This window comes from Balearica regulorum, chromosome 12 (genome assembly GCF_011004875.1).
Source record: "Balearica regulorum gibbericeps isolate bBalReg1 chromosome 12, bBalReg1.pri, whole genome shotgun sequence".
Classification (NCBI taxonomy): Eukaryota; Metazoa; Chordata; class Aves; order Gruiformes; family Gruidae; genus Balearica; species Balearica regulorum.
In genome coordinates this window covers 11,102,432-11,127,160 of record NC_046195.1, presented here as the reverse complement: position 1 = coordinate 11,127,160, position 24,729 = coordinate 11,102,432, and the positions used below count along the sequence as shown (strand labels likewise).

Below are 24,729 nucleotides of genomic sequence, written 5' to 3'. Positions count from 1 at the left end.
GGTTACAAGATTAGAAACCTAAATCACATGAGAAATGTTACAGCTGTACCATTCTCTACTTCCATTACAGTCATGGACCTCTATAATAACTTCATGTTGTCCTGTATTTACGGAGACATAATGATTTAGTCTGTGTAGGAGAGCCAAGAAATCATTACAAAGGGGCAAGCATCAGAAATTAATGAAGAACATGCATAAACCTGACAGACTAAATAGATGCTTAACTACAATTTGGTGAGAGCTTGGGGACATATTAAGGAAGATCTGGGGAGCAACTCATCAGCAGGGAAGGATTCAAGCATATGGTGACTTTGCATTGAAACAGGCACCAAAACGCCTAATGATGTTAAGAGCAAGAGGATTATTTTGTCAGTTTGACTATGCATTACCTTCTCAGAAAGAACTGGCATAAGAACATTTTTAGGGATGGCACCAGAGCTGGATATATGAGCATGAGAATGGAAAGCGGGATGTGGGAAATCTGAATAGTCAAGCCTGCAGCAATCCCTTAATTCTTTTTTGCAGGTAGGCCAACAGAGATGATAACTGGAGGAAAATGGATCTGAAATGTAGTAGTGGTAGTAGATGGGTTAGGAGATCTCCATTCTCAGGTATGCTGTTCTATTTCTAGCCACACTTTTCTTCCTCTCCTACTCCTAGTTCCTTACCATACATAGGGATGGAGCGTGCAAAAGGTCAATTGGGTTGGGCCAATTTTTGACCCAAACTATACTCCTATGCAATTAGCATATACTGGGCAGCCTAACACCTTGTTCACACATGACTATCACACCCCCTTGCTCAGCTTTTCAGAAAAGTAAGATCCTTCCACAACTTCTACCAGCCTGGTCTAATCCAATCTTTCCCCTTCAAGGCCAAACTTGTCTGTCTTGTATAAGTACAAAGGAGCTAAAAATAACCCCAAATCATGATTTCATACACCAGTGTATCAGTAAACCATGGGGGAGAGAACTGGCTTTTTGGTGAGTGGACTGTGTCCGTCAGTGAGTGTTTCCCCAGGCCTCTCGTGGCAGTTGGTTGAAGACCATGGCGGGCTTCAGCTGCCCCTCTGGGGCACTCCCTGCTTCAGTCACTTGGAAGAGAGGCAGAAGGCTGGCTTGCAGCTGCAGCATGCTTTGAGAGGAGAGCTCTTCATAACCTTTTGGAAATATCAACAAGCATTTTGGGAAACGCTAACAAGTGTTCAATGAAGCTGACAGTGGATCTTCCTCCATTCCACAACTGAAAATAAATAAAGTCAATCTAACATTGCTTAAGGTTATACAAAATTTCATCTTTGTTATCTAACACTCTCTCCACACACACACATCCACAAGAAGGTTATTTCTTAAATGAAAATACCTGTGTTCATCAACACAGAAAAATGCAACAGGAAGGGCACGTTTTAGAAGAGCCTGAACCCTGAAATCTTACTACATCCTCAAAGAAAAAGGAAAAAAGAAATTAAGTAACAAGAGTTAACGAGTAGGGGTTTTTTGTTGGTCTTTTTTTTTTCTTTTTCTTTCAACAAAGGTCGGCAATCCCACAGCAGCAAATTAATCCCAATTAGTAATGATATTTTGTCTTGATATATCATGACACTTTTGATTTACTGTGTTTCCAGGATGCAGGCAGCAAATGTTAATGATTCAGTTTGCTGGGAATTTATACTCCTGCTCATTTCCCATTTGCTGATCAGTTGCAGCTCGTCAAGACTTGGCTGCTTCAACTAATGAACTGACGGCCTCGCAGGAATAATGGTGTGTTCTGCAAGCTTCATTTTTTTTCCATGCCATCTGCAAAAATGCAGGTTCCTCTCTGAAAAAAAATACTCCTGGCAGCCAGGAAGGAGTGATTATGATCATATAAATGTCACTTGTAATTTGTATTTCACTTGTTTAATAGCGTTACTACTAAATGACGGTTTCTGTAGAGAACAAAACTAATTATAGTAAATTCAGCATTTTTAGGGGAAACTCATGAAGGAAAACATACTTAGTTTTGTTCATTTCTATGAAATATTCTAATAGAAATTATGTATTTTTACATTATGATTTATCTGCCCAGCTGGTCTAGTTTGAATTAGAGCTACACAGAATGTTTCTCTGGAGGCTTGTGCAGGCAGTAAACATCACTTTTCTTATACACAGTAAATGCAAACCCCATTCAAATCTGTTGCAAATGTTGTACCAAAGGTATGGGGAAATCTTCAAAACTTATAGCAGTAAGAGTTTTATGACAGATTATTCTGTGAAATGGTTTGTTATCTAATTGCTCCTTACTGAGAAAGTTTGATAAACACCTTGCTGAACCTATTAAAAGAAAGGTCACTGCAATTTTCACACAGATTTCATACCACAATATGCTTCCATTTAAGCAATGCTTAAATCGACAATAATAATGAAGTTTAGGCACCTACATCCCTGAAAGTCTAGCTTAAGTGAAATGGAAAGCCTCCAACTATGTGATGTTACAAAAAGACCAGATTTTTTACTACTACAGAAGAACTCAGTGAAGTTCTTACAGATTGCACCAGAACAAAATCTGCTCTGAGCTCCAGAATTAGCCTGCATTCTTTCTTTAAGTCTAAGTTATTTATTTGGATATTCTACAGATTTCACCCCAAAGCACAACATAATTAGGAGTCACTTTCCCAACTGTATTCATGGCATTTCTATTTCATGAATTAATAAGGAAACTGCCTTCAAACTTTCAAAACTAATTTCTTCATATGTAAGCAGAGCTAGATAAAAAAAAAAAACCTTTGTATGAAAAGTAAATGAAAAGTAGTATCTTTTTAAAGCTCATCTAAAAGGAGGAAAGTAAAAAAAAAAAAAAAATCTGCTGAGATTTTCTTCCCCCTTCTCAAATAAAAAAGGAAACCATTTTCCTGAATGCAGCCAAAACCAATACAGTGTTGCTGCATTGCTATAAACAACTAATTATAAAGTACTAATCTGCACAGTCTGTGTCTTGAAGCTGATCAAATAACCCAAACACCAGTTTGTCTGCATTAGGCAAAGCATCTATCAGTTAAGGGTGCACAGTATTCCTTTGACGCTGTGGTGATACTTGGCTGAAGGCTCTCTGGGTTTAAGGAGAGATAGAGACAGGGAGATGAGGGGTTCCATAGAGAAGGAAACTTCCTTGCAAAAGAAGGCAACATCAGAAATAACAGAACTCGCTGGAAAGGTAACTTTAAATCTCCATAGTGTGACACTGACATCAAGACAGTTGCAAAATTATAAATAATAACTTCAAGTAATGCAAGCCATGAAGCAACCTGAGCTGCTGGGAACCCCCAAGCAGATGGCCTGACACATTCAAATGTGCACTCTTCAGAGAATATGCAAAGCTTCAGAAAAAGGTTATCTGCAATTACAGTTTTTCCTGTGAAATGACTGCTCTGACTACCTTACTGAAGATTGATGCACTATGCAGAATAAGTCTGATAAAGATGCACTTAATATGCCTTCGCACAATGGTTCCCAATGTCCTCCATGTGATGCCATATCTGGCAAAGCCCTGGGTAGTATAAGATGCCCTCCCGTGTTGGGTTTGCGTGGCAAGGTTTTGGTAGCCAGGGGGTGGTTACAGGGGTGGCTTCTGTGAGAAGCTGCTAGAAGCTTCCCCTGTGTCTGACAGAGCCAATGCCAGCCGGCTCCAAGACGGACCTGCCGCTGGCCAAGGCCAAGCCAATCAGCGCCTCTGTGATAACATATTTAAGAAAGAGAAAAACAGTTAGAGAGAGCTTTTGCAGCCAGAGAGAGGAGTGAGAAGATGTAAGAAGCTCTGCAGACACCAAGGTCAATGAAGAAGGAGGGGGAGGAGGTGCTCCAGGCACCAGAGCAGAGATCCCCCTGCAGCCCATGGTGAAGACCATGGTGAAGCAGGCTGTCCCCCTGCAGCCCATGGAGGGAGGATGAGGGGGTGTAGAGATTCCACCTGCAGCCCGTGGAGGACCCCACACTGGAGCAGGTGGAGACACCTGAAGGAGGCTGTGGCCCTGTGGGAAGCCCATGCTGGAGCAAGCTCCTGGCAGGACCTGTGGACCCGTGGAGAGAGGAGCCCACGCCAGAGCAGGTTTGCTGGCAGGACTTGTGACCCTGTGGGGGACCTATGCTGGAGCAGTCTGCTCCTGAAGGTCTGCACCCCATGGGAGAGACCCATGCTGGGGCAGTTTGTGAAGGACTGTCTCCCATGAGAGGGACTCCATGCTGGAGCAGGGGAATGATGAGAGGAGTCCTCCCCCTGAGGATGAAGAAGCAGCAGAAACACCGTGTGATGAACTGACCGTAACCACCATTCCCCATCCCCCTGTGCCACTGAAGGGGGGCAGAGGTTGAAGCTGGGAGTGAAGTTGAGCCCAGGAAGATGGGAGGGGTGGGGGGAGGTGTTTTAAGATTTGATTTTATTTCTCATTCCTCTACTGTTTTGCTTAGTAATAAATTAGACTAATTTCCTATCTAAGTCCAGTCTGTTTTGCTTGTGATGATAATTAGTGACTGATCTCTCCCTGTCCTTATCTTGACCCACAAGCTTTTCATTGTACCTTTTCTCCCCTGTCTAATGAAGGAGGGGAGTGATAGAGTGGCTCTGGTGGGCACCTGGCCCCCAGCCAGGCTCAACCCACCACACCTCCAATCAGCTGTACTCAACTTAACCCATAGTGAAGGTTGACCTGCTGCAAATCCTGGTCTTATAACCAGACCAAGTTCTGCTAGGAGTTTCCTCCCTTCCCTCTCCCATCAGAATTTCAGGCAATGTCAAACCTCTGCAACCGGTACAGTTTATACTAAGGCATCCACTATAGATTGTTCCAAACAATGTGTTCATCCTCAGCACAGGGGTGGAGAAAATAGTGCTGTATGCATATACGCGTAAAAAAAGTTAAGCCATGCATAAAAGAATGGAAGGTTGGTTTTATAGTCCCTCATGGAATGAGAGTGAAGGTTTGTCATTAAAAGAGAAAGAACCCAAAATATTAAGCAACATGCACCCTATACCATTCAGGAAACATTTCCTTTGAAATTACTTCTAGAAGACCAGTCCTTCAATCTGTACAACCAGAAAGCTCAGGGGAAGAGATCATATTATGGACGTAGACACACTATATGCAGTATGCTATACTGCTTATGCAGGTAGTGTTAAAATCTCTGCAAAGGGACCATGGGATGGCAGTAGTTAATATATTTGGAAAATATCTTTTTCTTTTTTTTCCATATGCTGAAAACCAGTCTGGAGCTAGTCATACCCATGATCAGTTACAGGACATGGTTCTCTTTCAGGACATATTATAAACCTTATGGAAAACTTAGTTCATAGCTTGCTTCCTCCCCCCATCCCCACCCAGCCTTTTTAAAAATAATATGAAAGATTAATATTTTTGTCTACTAGTATTCCAGATTTCCATGTTTAGAAGCTAAACACCAACAAAAAAAAAAATATTATGTAACTTTAGAAACTCCAGCTCTAAGTATAACAAATTAAAAATGCAGAGACTATATAGACCTTGGTACATACTGTACCTAAAGAGATCATTCATGAGAGGTTAAAAAAAAAAAAAAAGCAAAACAAAAAAAAACCCCAAACCACCCACAAAAAAACAAGCAGGCCTTTGATGAAATGTGTGGGGTTTTTTTTCTTGGATTGCCAACTTAAGAAAAGTAAAAACAAAATAAAGGGTGTCCAGAATATAAAATATATCAATTTAAGACAGTGTATGTTATTTACCATCTAGACACCCACCTTCCTCCTTTTCCAAAACCACTTAGGTTTTTTTAATCTTGCAAAGAACCTTAAGATAAAGTGGTTTCCATGTAATTCCTGACCCATCTTGTGGAATAAAAAGCTGCCAATATTCCTTTTCACTCTTTGTCTTCCAGGAGAAAATTCAATTCAATTTTTAATGTAAAATGTTTAAAATGTCTTAATGGAAATAAGAACTTAAGAGTGTGAAATACCCTTTCAACCAATTTAAATTAAATATCATTGTCCTTCCTTCAAGGCATTACCTTTAATTGATTTAATCTTAATTTGTTTCTTCCTAGCACAGTAATTGCCATTGATTCCAATTAATATTCAGCTGGCCTTTCTCTATAAATAATTACCGGCCAATTTATTTCTTTCAGACTTTCTTTTGCTGTGGCCATTATTTGTGGTTCAGGCATATTATATCAGAAGTGCAGGAACACTTACATTACAAGGCTGGGTTAGACTTCAGCTATGGCAATACTTAATACTTTTAGACCCTGGTGTAACACAAACATCTGAGCAAGATGATGTGCGTAGCTTCTCTGTGCAATGATTCCAGAGGGTACTTACACAAGAGTAGAATTCATAAAGCCCACCCCACTACAGAACACAGCTTGAGAGCAGACAATAAGCTTTGAAGGAGTTTGTCTTAAATCTTGCCTTTTCTACAAAGAGAGAGGGGTACTGGTGTCAAATTGGCATTCTGAGCCCTGAATCCTCTTGCCACATCAGCACAGAAAACAGCCTGTTTACAAAGATGGAGTAGGAGTCAGGGAAAGAGATGGTCCTGTTCCTTTTCCATTCATTGGCACTATGGTTAGACCACTTGCCAGGATAGGGGAGACCTGGTTTCAACCTGAAGGGACTCAAGATCATGTCAGCCACAGTGGATAGGCCATGCTTTATGTTTTGCTTCTCAGCGGTCCACTGTCTCAGGATCTGTTTCAGCTCCATCCTGGACAGATGTCATAAAATCTGAATAATCAGTGGATTGTATTCTCCTGATGTGTAAAATTACTCCCCCCATGCACCAGTCCTTTTGCCAGTCACGTACAGGAAGATATCCCAAAACATCTTCCTAAACCTTCAGGAGATCCCAAGCCCCTCTGGCCCGCTGCTCAGTGGAAACCGCTTCTGTTTGGTTGCAGCTTCACTCTACATATGCATGCAGAGTTGATAATGTATTCAGAATTAGCCACAGAAATTATTACACTTTTGGAACTTGGGTGACTGGAGCACACAGGATCCAGCTGTGTCCAACACACTCCACATTCCTATTCCTGCCTATAAAAGTTTTTTTATTACTAACATTTCAGTGTTTTTCTCCATTACTCAATTCTTACTCATCCTCTGACCCAGATTTCCTATGTATCCTGGCAGGTAGCTCTCATGTCCTAGCTATTAATTCAGTACTTTTACCAGTACCATTAACTTTTCAAGATTGTATCCAGTTCCTCTATTTTAGTAAAATTGAGTCAGCCCTCTGGTTTTAAGATTATGCAATTGTTTTTGACCAAACTGCAATATAGTACACTGAAAGACCCAAACCAAAACAACACACTTGTTTGCACTATGAAATATTGATTTTAGACATGAGATTATGAAAAAAAACCAATCATAAGATGTGCTGCATTGATTAGTTGCACTATAATGAGTAGACTTTGGCTTTCAAGTATGGTTACCCAGCAAAGCTCTTCTGAATGGTTGTTTAGAATGAAGACATAAGCATTCCCTCGTTAGTGTAAATTATTTGCTGTATTTACTGATGCTTTTTGCATTTGCCCTAACAGGGATGAACTAAGCATCTTTTATAAAGAAGTTATGTGTTAAAAACAACAAAAAAAGGAAAACACTCCCCCCAAACCAAAACGGTGACCAGGCAACTGAGGTGAACTCTCATATCAAGAAGAGCTCAAATAGAGAAGACTGGATCCTCACCTGGTATAAACCAGCGCAATCCCACTGGCTTCCAGAGACCCACATATGAAGATCTAACCAGGAAAATCTGCATCTAGTACTCAGAGTTTACAAATGAAAGGTTACAATTTTGCTAGTTAGATCACAGGTCTGCATCTCTATTATTATTTCATAGGGTTCTTGTAGCATCAGTAAAACCACAAAATAGAAGCAGAATAAAGAAAACAGATTGAGCAGAGAGTTTTACAAAATGCAACTGAAAGACTAGCCATGCCATTTCTAGGAAACAGCTTAAATCTGCAAAATAATCTCTTAGGTTTTAAAACTAAAGTACTGGGGGGGTGGTGCAAGGACACTCCTCCAACTCAGCCTTGGTGCAATAGCATCTCTGAGAATAGTTGCAGTGCCAGCTTAGTTTGAACTTTAAATCACTGTCAAGAACAAAGCTATTAGGAGAGTTGTGTCAGGTAAGATTCACATCATGCGCCTCCAAGTAAAGCTGATAGTGACAGTGCCATCATTGCCTCCCTGACCTTAATGACACTAAGACTGCTATGAAGGGAGAGACAGACTATTATCCTTCAACAGGGCAAACAATTATGGTGGCATGTAAGGTTGGGTATAACTTACTACCACAGGAATGGTCTGCTAATGAGCTGATATGACGTAAGTGACTGAGTTTATCCACATGGGGATGCTCAGACGAGTTAGTCCAATTTACCCATAGAACTCCTTTAACAACTGTTTGGGTTTTTTGGGGGGAAGTTGGGCGATTTTTTGTTTTTTTTTTTTTCCATCGTGTTCCCCCCACAAACTCTTGTATGGTCTTTCATTCAGATGTGAAACACCATCAATTCAGTTTTTGCCTAACTCATTACCCAAAATGAAATTAAAATCAGTTTAACTGACATGAAGCTGGAGTTACTGAGATTTAATACAATGATAATCACATATTAATTCTGATTCACCTACCAAAAGTATTGGTTTGACCATCTGGGTCTCCATGAAATCCTTGCCCTCTTCTCCAGTTAATGGTGCAGTTCAGCAAATACTGCCAGTGTGATGAGAGGATGAAGCAAGATTGGTAGGGGTGTGAAGAACTCCTAGTGCTGGTGCTGCTGTCAAGTCCCATGTTATCAAATCACGTACTCTGAACAAGGCAGCTCTTATGCTTACGTGAGGGAAAGGATGCTGCCTGGATGTAAACAGGAAGGCTGAGGTCCATTCTCATTTCTGCATCTTTACTATGAGATGGGAAGATCTGGGTACCATCTGGGCAGAGAATTTGCTCCCTTACTTGCTCACTTTGGAGAGAATCTTTCCAGCTCCCTAATTCTGGCACATGGGGTCAGGGAGAGTAAGAACAGACCTGTAGCACTTCAAGATGTATCACTGACCTGGATAAAGTGGCTTCAGCCCCACTACTAGTGACCAGTGGAAGGCTTGGAGCATATCTTGTCCACTAACTCTTCTGAAATCCTGGTGCTACCAAATGATGTGAGTTTTGTCATGGACACAAAGAGCACGAGGATTCGTCTTCAATGTTCCATGAATTTTAATAGACTCTGAATAAAAAAAGATTTAATATAATAAATTAAAAGTGCCTCTTTCTCATGCTCTAGCTGACTCCAGCCTATTAAAATATCTTCTATAACTTCTGGCAATGTGTATAATATACAAAATAATTATAATGGCCATAGATAATTTTCTTGTTTTGAATACTAGAATACAATGTTCTACTATCACCTGCATTTTCTTAGTGCCTACAATATAATATGTCATAGTCCAGGTCTAAGAATAGTACACAGCAGGAATTTATTGTGTTAGTTTCTAAGCTAATAAACAGTCAGGTTTCTTTATGCAAAGACATTTCAACTTAAGTCCTCATTTATTTCCTCTCTAAGCAGTAATTCTCATTCCATCCTTAGAGCAAGCCATTGGGTTTTCATTTCTGCTTCTGGTCTGCTGTGTGACCTTTGTCACTCCATGCCAAGCCAGGTACATGGACATTGTGATCTTCTTACTGCCATGGTTGTGTGGGGCCAACTTTCTGTCAGGTTTGCAAATGGCAAGTGCTTTGCATGGAATTATATGGGATACGGCATTGAGAAATTTCGAGTTCCACAAATGAAGGATGGAATACTACTTCTAAGCCCTCTAGAACTTCTGCAGCAAGACACATTTATGTCCAGGCTATCAGCAGCACTCACATCTACAGAAACTGAGGAGTTCCAACCATATTTCATAACTATGACGTATCTATTATTTCAGCTTGGAAATTCAGGTTGAAAGGCCAAATCCAACATGATAAATTCTAGTCAGATGACAGGTCCATCTATAGCTAGAAAATGCACCTTTAAATTGACAGGTCTCTTGTCACCCAAAGAAAGATAAGTAGATCAGAAGAAAGATTCACTGCCTGTAGTGATGAACAGGAGAAAACATCCCCAAGGATGCCTCAATTTTAAGAGTCATTAGGGAGAAGAAAAAAAAGCTCTTTCCCAATCACGCTCTCTCATATTATTCTCCATTCGATGTATGTAAGCTAACTAAATTCTCCCAGGATTACATTTGTGGCATTACTGAGGGAAGGGATAACAGAAATCACTTGCTGAGGCAGAATAAGCAACCAACTTCTATTTGAGTCTCATACCCCCTGAAACAGTGATGTTGGGTTTTCTTTCAATATACCTTAAACTGACCAATCTTTGAGATCATAGCCATGGTATGGGACAAAACAATAACTTGAAAAATAATTAGAATCAATGAAGAGAGCAGAAGATAAACAGAGTGGAGTTTGCCCTATAAAGAAAAAAAAAAAATAATCACACATGCATTTACTTGTGCTTGAGATTTCTCTGTAAGCTCTCACTTAGAAAGAGACAGCTGTGACTTGAACTGGACACCTCTGTGCCCAAGCCCACTGCAGATTAAAAAGTGTTTTTCATGGTCTTGTACAATTTGTGCCCTGGCAAAAGAGGAAGAAAGTGCATCAAACTAGTCATGATTTGGGAAATTCTAAGGTCTTTCATAGGCTATAACAGGCTGGGGCTCAGCAAAGTCCTTTTACTGCGTTTCTTTTCTCAAGAAGTTTCTAACGAAGCTAACAACCAAAGTAGCTGCAGATTGTGTACCAGAAATACTCCATTTCCTAGCTGATTGCTCCAGAACCTGCTGAGCCTGTGAGTGGACAACTCATTGTAATAACTGCAATTGTTTGTCTTCTGAACATTCACATCTTCATCATTTTTGATTCTCAGCTGTGCTAATACTTAATAATAAGCATAAAGTGAGTTATAATGCTACTTCTTCATAGCAAAACAAATAAAATGGGTGGGATTCTGGGTAACCTGCGACAGCACAATGAAATCTCATTTCAGTGTAGGTGGGTAGAGAAACAATAGTGCTAGGGTCAGAATATTGCCTGTTATGAAATACATCCAACTTATTTATATGAAATATTTTCATCCCCTCCCCTCCTATCCCCAAAATAACGAATGCAAACAAATGTGAATATGAAATAAGATGATGTGATTCTTTGGAGTCATTTCAGGAAATTGCAAATGTTTCTGAAATGAAAAATCCTTGCAAAGTCAATCAGCTGTTACTGGGAGGTCAGCAGGGAGCTGTGCTGTGTCAGCCTATTTGCTCAGTGGTGCCAGGAGATGCAATAATGCACTGATAGACCAGGTTTAATCACAAGGATCTTTATATTAAAACAAACAAACAAAAAACCCACACACACACCAAAAACCCAAAGATCACAATTATTTCAGACTTAGAACAGTTTTTCTGATGTATTTTCTCATTAGAAATTTAAGCTAAGCAATGATTCCATGGCAGTCCTGTCATTTGTTCTATATTCTGTCATAATCTGCTACACAAAATTATTGCATTTAAATTCTTGCTCCTGATCCTCTTGAGATCAATAGCAAATCTACCACTGGCTTCAAGAGGAGGCACTAAATATGCCTTTTGTTTTGTGTGTGCAGTGTATTCAAACTAAACCTATTGGTTTCTAAATTTCAGAAGTTTTCAAATATTGTATGTACTGGAATCCAAATGCAATTTATATGAATAGGAATAGATTCACAATCTATATTCTATCAGGCATACAAAAGGGCTAAATAATAATTCCAGAAGAAAAAAAACAAAAACCAACAACAAAACTTTTTGAAAAGCAAAAGAGCACCAATTAAAACAACACAGATGTAGAGACATGAGTACTTAAGAACAAGAGACAAGAAAAAATGAAATTAAATGGCATTCAAAAGCAAACAAATTGAACGTAGATAAGATTTGTTGAAAAAGTACCTCTGACTCATCACTGAAAAGGTAGCAAATAGACTGCCCCGACCAATCCTCCACTGCCTAGTTCCCTTTGGTAATCTTGTATGGCAAAATGTTGCCCATCAAAGTGAAAAAATTGCTGGAGGAATTCAGAATATCTATTGATAAAACAAACAAAAAACCCCACAACCCCCTAACATATGCTGAACAATGCACAGAGCACTACAAGAATTAACGCTGATGAGGCAGTCACATGTAGAAATCCTACCACAGAAGAATTATGTTATGTTTACATACAGAATCCTTTGAAGCAACAGAGAAACAAGTATTCCTTAATCTTACCCTATCCATAGTGTGTAGAATATAGGAAGAAACCCCTGGAAGCTAATTAATATTGGCAGCTAAGCTATTCAAACCTAATAAAATGAAGAAATTTTCCTAAGAAAATATAGCCTAGTAGAGTCAATTTATGTGATAACCTTTCCCCTTCCAAGATATCCTGTGGCACGAATGCCTTTTCATGCTGATACTGAGCAATGAATAAGCCATACAGCACATGGACAGTATTGTCACTGGGGCAAGGACCACCCACTACTCTCTATTTGTGTAGTGCTTAACAGTACAATTTTATTCTTGTCATCTCAGTCACAGTAAGTGTAATAAATAACGTGATGGAAAATTGGAACTAATGTTCTTGGGAAAGTAGACATTATATAATCCTATATTGACAAAGATAAACTGTTCTATATGTTTAAAGAGAAATAAATACATCTCCTAGGAAGGATGCTATTAAGATAAGTAGCTTGAAAATTAGGCAGTCTAGATTCTAACCCAGGGATCAAAATGGTTTAGGTCTAGAAACAGAAGAATAAAGATTCAACAGCAAGGACTTTGTTCTGCTATTTAAGGGCAAGAATTTACAGTACAAACTACCTCAAAACCAAGGTCAAATAGAAAGGGGCACTTAGAGCTAAACTTGTGTAATAATTTTACAATATCAGCTTCATAATGAGGACTAGGACAAGCAATAACCTGTAGCTCCATAAAACAAAACAGTCCTGTTGGGGAAATGTTACGGTTCCACCAAACTTATTATCAGAAAAAGTCATAAGAAGGGAGGAAGAAAAAGAATTCCCCAAACAGAAAGAAGTCTCCCAGTTTCTCACTGGTTTGTCAGCTTGCATTCCCAGATGCTTGCACAGTGGTTAGGGACCAACAGCCTACCATTCGGGAATGCCCGCCTCATCTGTATACAGCAATTTTTCCTCTCAAGTCTCACAATTTCCAAATCTGAGCTCATCAGCAAACCTGACTTGTACCTCATTCCAACCATCAAGTTATATAATGGAAGAAATTCAGAAGTAGTGAGAGCAAAATAAAAAAAAAAAAAATTTGAAAGACATAACTCAAGGAGCATCTGAAAACTTGATGAAAATATAATGGGAGAAGGAAGCTCTTCCCTCTGGTATTTTCACAGCTCTAAGTGTAACTCGGCAGCTTTGGAACATTCAGCTAGCACACCAAGTTCTTCCAGATATCCCCTGACTGCATTACTGAAGAGAAAAAGGTCAATCCCAACAAAGCTATGATCTAATCATTACTTTTGGAGAAGTTACCTCAATTTCAGAGGAATAGTTTCATGGATGTTGTCATTCATCTCCACAAAGCCAGGAATAATTTCTCATAGGAGAGATTATGACATACATAAACTGACCTTTTGTTTGTTTGTTCACTAGATTTGAATTATTTTGTGCACTTCAAAATTCACCAGAGCAGGAACTTTACAAACAGTGGTCCTTGGAAGCAAATTGAACTTGTAATCACATTAGACATTTGAAGAGCCAAAGTCATCCAATTCAGGCAAAAGAATGTACAGGTGACTTAAACAGTTATCAAATACAGCACATCGTTTAAGAAAATAAGCAAAAGGTGAAAATAAATTGAAGATGCATATCAGTTTGGAAAAAAATAAAAATAATCAAAACCTATAATGATATATGGATAAAAAAACCAAGGTAGAAATAATAGAGCTCAATTCCTTTACTTAAGACTTACTATAAAAGCTTGTGAGCAAAATGAGTATTTCTGGGAAGTAAGCATCTCTCAACATGGTTTAAGGTCTCCTTTATCACCTAAAACAGGATCAAGAATGGCTTCAACTGACTGAGAAGTTTTACCTCTTCTGAAAATATCTACTCTCAGACACTTTCTGCATGTAGATTCCATTCACTTCAGCATACCTGAAGCTCACAAATGAATCATTTATTTTCTCTTAGCAACAAGTAAGTTCAAAGAGTACCAAGAGAGCAGACAGGTGAGAATAAACAAAACCCTAGCATTTTCCAAGTACATAGGACTGGACCACAGATTTAAAATTCATAGTCATAAAGCTGCTGAAAGGCCTGTATGTATGCACTATGTGAAAGGGACAGAATCTGGAGCACAGCCTAGTGTTAACAGCTTCCCCCACCCCATGCAGCATTTTTCATTCCATAGACAACCCCTTGATTAGAAAGGTCTCTTTATGCATTTGAGATGAAATCGACTTACTCTTCATGCTCTACCCCAACTCTGATATCTTTTCTTAATATCCTACAAATAAATGTCATCTGTGCTCTGACTTGAAAGCTTTTAAATAAAGATGATTGTCACCTATGCAACATTTAACTTGTAGTTGCTTCACATGGTTGCAGAGGAGCAGGCAGGCAGCTGTGATAGGTCTGAAATAGAAGGCAGCAATAAAGATAGAACACACAGTGCCATGCTTGACAGAGGGCAGCAGGAGATTTCCAAGCTGTCCAAATTCTGGAAAAATTAATTGTACCTTCTTGTTATCTTCTGAACTTTGGAAATATCACTGAGTACTAAAAAATCTAGCAAAGACAGAAGACCTCCCACTATTTTTCTTCAGTCTAAACAGAAGTAAGAACAACATGTTATTTAATGAAAAAAATACTTGAACTGTTATACCTGTGGCAGTGGGAAGAGCGTGGGGGAAGGTGAAAGAAAAATGTTAGTTGCAAGAGCCTGCAATTGAACTTTCTCTTTTGCGAAAATCTTCAAAGTCTCTAGCTGCACACCTAAGCAGCTTGATCCTCAGTTCATACAGAAGAGGATCAGTGGCACTGTAAAATTCACCTCTGATAAGAAGCTAGTCTGGTTGATGCACTTTTACAGAAAGACAGTGACAAAATCAGAGACTGAGGAAAATCATAGCCAGGTGCTAGGAGAAGGATGCCAGTGCTGCCTTCTTGCCAGAGAAACACATCTTTCAAACAGGTCTTGCTGAGTTTAGGGGTCCACTCGAAGAGCCTCAGATGCAGTGTAGTATGACAGCACTTCTCTTACTCCTGAACCCATATATCTAGTGAATCCAAAGCTACAGATAAGCAGTGCAAGATGCAGGCATTTCAACTGAGGTGAGAGCAACTGAGTAAGTCCAGCACTTTGCGTACTGGACGGGGTTGCCTGATACTCTCTTTTAGTATGCGTGCCGACACTATAGTCATTGAAGGCACAATGTCACATCTAACTTGAATATTCCTACTAAAATGATTTTTCACACTTTTACTTCTAAAGTGATTTTTCCCTAATCTCACTGAAAAGAGGATAATAAAGAAATTGTTAGCAACCATTGCAGTGTTTAGTACAGGGGTGAGGGTTTTTTGTTTTTTAAATTTAACACCCTGAGAAATCAGCATGGAATTTGAAGCTATAAACCCAGACAATACATTTGGACATGGAAAGAAAGGAGAAAAAAAATACTCTGAAATCTGTCATGATAAAGTTTTCCATTCTCAACAAGATTTATCCATTTTAAACCTGCTGATGTTGTAGGGTACAAAGCTAATGCCCAGCAGGGCTGTTGTCAGGGTCAGGAGAGGCTATGACTTTAGGGTGCCCGAAGAGACTGGGGGTGGGGTGGGTTGGGGCAGGGGGGTCAGCAGGAAGTGTGAAAACAGATTAGCAATAAGCAGATAGGATGAAAATTGCTCATAGAGAAAAACAGCAGAGTGAGGAAAACTTTCAAATTAAGAAAAAGATTAGACAGCTTGAATCTGCTACTGCAAATATCCCCCAACCATCTTCCTTGGGAGGGCGTCATTTTTACTTTCTGCAGCCAAATCCCGTTACTCAGCAGTTATCATGTTTTGAGCTCTCCCCAGGAGATGGGGGAACAGGCATTTCACGCTATAGGTGCGATCCATTTCTGGGCAGACTTGCCAGCCACTGTGGTTTCTGGGATTCATGCCAGAAGGGATAAGTCTGCTTGTCAGTATAAATCCCATGTATACATAGGCCATAAACTTGTGCCAGCCTAGGGTGTCTTTTTTTGTTTGCCCTTCCATCCCAATTCAATGAAGCTCTCTCATTAGCTAGTGTTTTTTCCTTTGACATTGAATTGTCCTTGGAAACCACAAGGGTTTATAAGTTCAGGGAAAGAAGGAGGAAAATATAGCATGGTTTTGAACTGGTTTTGAAGACCCTGTGAAATTCAGCAATGGTTCAGGATTTTGAAAACCCCCAAACTCCACAGGAATCCCCCTGTCTTACTCAGGATGCAAAACCGACAGAGCTGCATTTTATTGGATGCTACCCTCACCTGATGCAATTTTTCTTCCTTAGAATTTTCCAGCGGACTGGGGTGGTGTTTTTTGGTGCCAGAAGCTGGGTTTTGTACTTGCCACCCACACAGATGAATATGTTTGCATATGGTATTTATGCCACTTCTGTGACACATATGTTTGCATGTCTCACTCCCAGAATGGGAAGTCTCAGGCAGTGGGTAGGAGGAGGAACAGCAGGCCAAAGCCGCCTGCTTTTGAGTGGAAGAGTTATGAAGCTCCACATGGTTTAATTTTTGTTTTTCTGAAGAAAAGGATAAACAAGGGCAAAGTGTAAAGAGGGAAGAGGCAGTGGTGAGTAGGAGGACTTAATGTATATATGTCTGTGTGTGCATGTGTGTATATATACATATGCATATATATACACACACACTCTCATCTTATGATTAAGAGGCCAGTCTCAAGAACTCAAGATTTCTCCAACTCCTAAACATTTCAGAGGTATGAATAAAAGAAAAAAAAAAAAATATATCCAAACAAAGCAACAGCAATTGCACTAGAAATGGTTCAAAGCCAGATTCACTGCTGACTGCAGTAAACTCACAGAAGCGGCTTTCTGAGAGCCATTTTAATTGCACCAACTTTTTCTTTTATTCCAATCCAATGGCAGGGTCAAATAAATAGATTAAAAAAAGATTCTTCACAAAAAAAAAAAAAAAAAAAAATCAGCCTTCTCCCCCCCCCCCCCCCCCAAAAAAAAAACCCCAAACCCCAACAACAAACTAACCCACCCAAGAAATAGTTAAACAACTATTTTTGAGTTGTTTCAAGTAAATGCAGCTTTGGCCATTTCATTCCAGTTGTTAAAAGAAAATTTAAGTGTTATTGAAGGTGGTTTACAAAATGCACCCCCCCTCTCTAAGCACTTCTGGCACAGAGCCCAATGGCATAAGCACATACAACATACACGTTTAATGTTACTACTCTGAATCAGTCTTCCACCGCAACTATTCATATTGGTAAGGCTAGATAGTGGGTTTACAGCAGTGACTGGACGATCGCTTTATTCCCCACACCATCCAAATCTAAAGGAAACTGAAACTCATGAGATTTACAGACCTCTCCCTTGATCTTTTTGTGCCCTACATTGCCACTTATGCTATACTGATAACTGCATTTCATATGAGAGCTGCAATGATAAATAGCTGAGTTACTGCTATGCCCAAGAAACTGATGTGGTGGGTCACATGAGTTTTGAAGATACATCACACATTCAGGTTTCACTAGACCTGCAATAACAACAGTGTTTGAAGTCCTTTCATAATTGGAATTGCCCTCTGTTGGTGTTCTCTTCATATGTTAATCAAAATTCTGTACTACAAGATTTTCTCAAAATATCCACTGTCTTAAAGACAACAGAGTTTTGGGGTTTTTTTTAGTAAATTACACATTTTGATGTTATTTTCAACAGAAATAAAGGGCATTCATTTAAATTCACCCAAAATTACCATCAAAAAATGGAAGCTTGTGAACTTGAAGCATTAACTATGCAGCAAAACTCTTCCTACTCTTGCTATTTAACTACCTATCAGTTGCAAAGACGTGTAGGAAAGAAGTTTGTAAATTAAAGGTTTGAGAAAGATTACTAAGGAGAACTTGGAACCAAATCCTTCAAACTTTACTCTGTCAAACTCTCAGCAAACAGCAATTACACTCATGTAAGGCAGGCAGGGGAAAGGGGATTTGTGAAGGGTACAAGGCACAAGACTAATCAGGAAGTAAGAGCATATAATGAAAGTTTTCTATGGCAGGGAACACCATCGCTGAAAGTGGAAATACAACTGCATTCAGTGTCTTGAGGTCAGCATTGAAAAGCCTCAGAGAACATATTTACAAGAGCAGAAAGGTTTCTGTTGCAAATCAGATGTACTGGAAAAGTTTCCTACCATCTCCTTGCAAATCGTCAGAAGGCTGTAGGGCAGCAGCAGCAGAGGAGAAGCAATCAAGTTCTTGGTATGTGTCAGCAATAGGAATATCTGTGGAGTGAGTTGATAGCCATTATTTCCTTCCCAGCCACCTGCACCACGAGTGTCAGAGAAGCATGTGATGGGCCAGACCCATAGAAGAACTGTCTATCACTTGCCACAACCTAATATTTCAGAAACATTTGGAAGGGCAAAAGTATCCAGTGGGGACTGTCTAGGAATTGATAAGGAGTAAATGCCATTCTAGCTCAGTTCTTGCTTTGCAAAATATTTAATCTAGGATGTTTCTGTGGCTGATCTGTGCCACTTGTGTCAAGATAGCATTACTCATTAAAGCTTTACCCACCATTGTCCCTACAGGTCTTTTACATGCAGACTCTATCTCTGTGGAGTGAAGGGGAAAGTGCGGAATTTCAGAGCAAGGCCAGAGTACACATTTATGCATGCCTGGCATCCACATAAGTGAAAAAACTGAGGATGGTGATACTGAAGAAAAAAGGAAGAATGACATGGGGAGACATGAGGATTAATTTCAAAAGGGAGGAGGACAGAACAGTTACACCTGGTTCATGACGTAGATGCCAAATTACGGCAGCCCAGTGGAGAACCTGTTTACTTAATAAGCTTTGTCCATCGTTTCTCCCCCTACTCACCTCTCTGTTTCTTAATGTCTCCAAATCCCTCTGTTCAGGGATCCTTTCTCTCCCATTTCCTTTCTGCTACATGCTTAAAATCCTCTCTCTGTACTTTTTTTATCCTCTTTCTCACCCTAACTTTGACCATTTTGTACTATAGCTTTTTCATGGCAATCATAGATAAGCAGGGGAAGATGATATTGTTTTGAGTGTTTTGTTCACCAGAGCATCTTTCAGCAAACTACAGTTCCATGGACTGGCTAGTGAAGTCTGTGAACTTTAGTAAAATAGCAAAAGTTATTCTACTGCTCCACAGATCATGGACAGAACATCTCAGATGCTTTTTTACCAATGTCTTACATCAATACCTTTTCTAGTTTAAAAATCTATTCAATGATTATTTTTTTTCTCCTATCCAGCTGTAGTAAGATTGGGTTTGTGCCACTATCATTCTCAGATTTGCATGCTCTCCATTTGCAAATGAGCATTTCAAATGAGTGGGAGGTATGTTAGGTAGGGTGAGGACAATATCTTCCTTTCTATTCAAGAGCTTGCCAACAGAAGCATATGTAGGCTGGGCTGATTCCAAAAGTCTCTCAAGCATATGGAACACCGGTTTACACCGCACTCAGACCTCCCGCTTGATTTGGTATGTTGGCAGAGCTCCCACCACAAGCACCTCATTTCACAGTCAAAATTATTTCTGCCATTATGGCTATTAGTCAAAGCAGCCATAACTCACATGCAATACCAGGAGCATTTTTTTTTTTCTATGATTAGTGATGCAGGGAGATGTCTGATAGACATCAGAGATTAAATTACCAAGTATAGTGAAGATGTGGTGCCTCTACTTTTGATTCTATGATGATGCTGACAACATTAACTTCAACTTTGCTGGCATAAGTGAATCCAAGAGGCAAGCATGGGCATGAAACTCGCTCTAGGCAGGTGCTGGAACTTTGGAAGCGAACTACAATGTGATCTATTTCAAAGCTTTTAATAAATTAAGCTAAACTGCTCTCAATGACACCAAACTTGGAAAAGGACAAGGCACAATTGGCAGATTGGCACATTCTCCAATCTGTCTGAAACTGCCATCCAGCATTTAATCTGGAGTCTGTATGTTACGTGTACTGAAGTGACCTTGAAGTCACTCAGTTTTCCTTAGAGTAATAGATATGAATGAGCCAATGCTAGGGTGTGAGGTGGGGGCATTCATACCTGAACCCGATTTTTCTGATTGGCTTTTTTCTCTATGACTGTTCACTCTCTTTTGATGGTTCTCAAAACATAAAGTGTAGAAAAATATTACTCCAGGGTAGAATTTCATCCCACAATTTCATCTTTGCACAGTGAAGTCCCTATCTGCAGTTACTGCAAATGAGCATTCCCACATGAAATCAGATAGTGTTGATGTACTCCAATTGAGAATCTGCAGCAGTCTGCATCACACAGTTCCATACACTGAAGAATAGCCCATTAGATTTAAAGAAATAATATCTTTAAAGAATCAAGGTAGCATCATTTGCACTTATGATTTTTGCCTATGAATTCTTCATATTGTAGCCTGCCGTGGTTCAGGAAGGGCATAAACTCAGTATATTCTGGGCTGGTACTGCTATTATAGTCTCCTTTCGTGTTACAGAAAGTATCCTAGGAGTTTGTTTTTTGAAAAACTGAAACTGTTTTCAAAGCACAGGTTATGGCAAACTATATATAAGTAGGATATGCTGAGGAAAACCATCTTTCCCAATATTTCAGATTACGCCCTCTCCACCTTCCAAAGATTGTGGATATGTTTGATATCGGTTCCTGTTTTTCTATAATCTCTGGTTTTGCAGGCTTTTCCCATGGTCATCTTTATTTTGCCCTCTTCTGGTACTCCAAAAACAGTAGTCCTGAGCTTCTATCCTTTTTTCCCATGGTCATCTTTATTTTGCCCTCTTCTGGTACTCCAAAAACAGTAGTCCTGAGCTTCTATCCTTTTTTCTTTCAATTATTCCAATATAGAAGGTGCAAATAGCAAAGGTTATGTTTTCTGGACTGAGGGAAACTATCAGACTGCTTTGGCCTTGGGCCTCATGGCCATAAAAAGCTGGTAGGCGAAAATCAATCCACATGAAAATACTTCAGATTGAAATAACCTGGACTTTTGTATAAGTAACACTGCAGCATGGCTTTTCCTTAGTGGTTTTTTTTTTTCAGTCTAGTTTCACCGTTACCCTCTGTCACACGAAAGATTCTGTGTGTTTTACTACTATCTTTCCTTTCCTTAATTATATTGAAAATCCTGAGAATGCACATGTCCAACTTTGCCTTCTCTTACATTCTCTGTCTCTCTTTAAAAAAAAAAAAATTTCAAAGCACAAAAGGTTTCAGAAGTTCATGAATAAAATAGCATTTTGTATTCACAAAGCTCTGCTCCTAAGAGGTTTACAAGATCTTTCAAAAACATTAATGAATTAAGACTTACTATAATACTGTGAGTGGTGAAGTGTGATTCAGTCCTTCAGTTAGGAGATAGCAGCTTGAAGAAATAGCTCACTATATTTTCCTATGTCTCTTTGGGCAAATCATTTAGTACCAGGCCCATAAAGATATGAAGGCAATTAATTCCCCATTGAAGCATATGGTAAGTTAGACACCCAAATAGAAGCTCAGTGTTTAAAAGACCTCTGCGGATCTTAGACAGTTCAGGTGTAAAAGGCAAAAATCCAGAAGTTGTGGGCAATGGGAACAAATACACGAATAAATGAATAAGAGACATTCACAACCTAGGGCACACCTAGCTTCCCACTACCAGAAGCAAAGAACGGAATCATATCCAATTCACAGAAGGTGGTAAGCAGAGCCAAGAGAATCAAGTGTCTTGCCCTTACAGTTGAGGTTTGGAAAGTCCATTGCTTTGGAAAACACAGTAGTCTCCTGCTTCTTTATCAGGTGCTTGTAAGATGTGTGTAATACCTCCATAACTAATGATCTCTTCTCTAGATTTCTTCTCCTCAGTAAAATATACTCTTTTAAAATTCATTATATACCAAACAACTGCATGCATTTGCCATTTAGAAGTGTCAACACAAAAAAACAAAAGTGGAAAAATGACTACATACCCCTCTGGTCTTTCACCCAAACAGAGTACCACTACTCAAAGACATTCCAACTAACTGTTTCTACAGCAGGAATTCTTCTCAGTCAGGTAAAGTAAGCCAGGACTTCAGTGTTATACAGCCATATATGCCATCAACACCATAATGCTTAAGTGGCTGCAAAAAGAAAGGGGCGGGCAGGGTGGGGGACCACTAAAAGGAGAAACAATTCTTATTCAGGCTTGATGGAATAATTTGCAGAATCTAGAGCAAGTAGATAATTTTATTACATTTTCCTTTTTCATTATAATCGCCATTTCTGAAAGTGGGCTGTGCTTGCTGGTCTCCAACCTCCTATCAGTGAGACATCTACGAACTAGGGAAAACAGGCAACACATCCAATACGAACAAAAGAAAATGAGCAGAAAATTGAAATGCCAAGGCTGTGCGGGCAGCCTCTTTTGATTGATGAGGATGAGAAGATGGTTTGTTTGAAATATTTTCTTTTGCTTTGTTACAACAAGATTTGTTCCATATGTGTCCAATTGGAACTTTAACAAACACCCACCCACCTCCCAATTAGGTTATTTTCTCTTTATCTGTTTTATTTTATGTTAAGGATGTGAGCACAATCAATACAGCTTGTGATGAGGTAGTAGAAGGCATATTTAAAAGCTGTTCTTATGACTGGATCTTGTGCACTACAGACAAAGACAATACAGGTGACACAAGACTGCTGCATTAGTTAGGTACGTGCACCAGTTTTATCTAGACAGTTTATATATAAAGCACAAGGCACCTCTGAGTCTGCAGTCATCTTGTTTTACATTAGTCTTGCATTTTGCTCTATTAGCAACCTAGCCTTTTTACTTAACACCATACAATATGTTTTCAGAACACTGAAGTTAAAGCTTGAAGTTGCATGAAAATCTCTAGCTCATGTTCCCATTCACACCTCCAAACACACATACCCCTAGTTGCTAGAGTTGGCACAATTCACCACAGTTATTAGCCCTCTAGAGAAGGAGAAAGTGGAAATTGTCTTTGCTGGCAGCTTTACGTCCAAGGATTTGGCCACAGCAGAAATGTATACAAATGTTAACTCATCTGGCCTGCTGCCCCAACCAACAGCAGTTCCTCTGACTGAAAAGGTGGTTTCTTTGAGGTCACAGCAAAGCAAAGTCTGGCTCTGTATTGCTAAGGCACTTCTAAAAAACTTTAGAGAACATTGCCATTTAAATTCCTCTGTTCTTTAAGAGCTAAGAAATAAAAATACAAACCCACTCCATAACAGTATGTAATAATAAGCTACAACAATATTTGTATAGTGATTTGCACAGTATTAGACAAATACTTTGATTTTCCAAGTGCCAACAACTATGTTGCAGCCTCATTATCTAAAGGCTTTCTGGGCCTTTTCTTGTTCCATAGCATGGGGTTTTTGGGGTTTTTTTGTTTGGTTGGTTGGGGTTTTTTGTTCCATGTTTGTACAGTTCTTAGCACAGTGGGATCTAGCTGAGTAACAAGGGTTTGCAGGTGCTACTGCAGTACAAATAGTAAGTAATGATAAAGTACATACACAGATTCGATTTATTGAACTTGTAAATATAGTCTGTTCTGTACAGACTGTTCTGTACCAGAGCTAACTTGGGAGTCAATATCTGAAGAGTAGTCCCACTGGAGCTTCTATATTTTATCTATTAGAGCATCTTATCCTTCAGCTGTGAACAGTCCTTCACAGGAGAAAACGCCCAAATAAGTTCAAACTTCTTTTGATTTTTTTTTTTTTTAAACTATCATTTAAATTATAATTGCCGTAATGTTCCCCAGTGCCTGCCATTTTGCACTCTAATGATACTTCTCAAGTGATCAAAGGCACAAAGCTGAGTACACCCTCTGGGGAAAGGAATGTGTTTCTCAGCTTCCTGCACTGCACCTTTTAGTCCCCTGTTGTCTTTTGTTATTGAAATCAGCCATTAGAACAGTCTATGGTGTTCTGAACATCATCTCACACAGTGGCATAGGTTTGGTTTTTTGTTTTTTTTTTTAAATGTTCAAAAAAGTGAGTGAAAAATTTACTTATAAAATGAAAAGGCTGCAACTCCCATCTTCCTAACAGATGCTCGTGTGGATGCATGCATTTCCACCTACTTTCAAACCACAATTGAGTAACTTTCCTACAGCTTCATAGAACAGGTGTACACTGCATGTGTGTGCAGGAGCGCATGGGCATGTTTACATGTACATGTGTTGTGTTGATATAAAAACAAGGAATGGAAAGCAAAAAACATGCAGTAGCAAAGTGCTACACTTCATATGGTCATAGTATTGTATGCAATGGTCACTGGATGACTCCCTGTCATTTTAGTACTCTGCAAAGTGACATCGACAACTAACGATATTAAGATGAACTCCTCCTCGCTCTTTGCAGCCGATTCACACAGAGAAGACAGTTCAGCTCATCAAGACATGTGAAGCTGTCAGGCTGAAGCACAGG

General features: G+C 39.4%; 1 long non-coding RNA gene across 5 annotated transcripts in view; it reads right to left on the bottom strand.

The window, feature by feature from the left end:
• The window catches only part of LOC142603517 (uncharacterized), a 443,303-nt gene that overhangs the window by 116,821 nt on the left and 301,753 nt on the right, over positions 1 to 24,729 (bottom strand). Inside the window, exon 6 of one of the 5 annotated variants that reach the window (XR_012837466.1) lies at positions 18,473 to 18,562. The exons of the other annotated variants lie outside the window; for them this stretch is intronic. This is a non-coding gene — a long non-coding RNA (uncharacterized LOC142603517). Of the gene's footprint in view, positions 1 to 18,472; positions 18,563 to 24,729 lie in introns of those variants that run through there. 5 annotated transcript variants of the gene reach the window in all.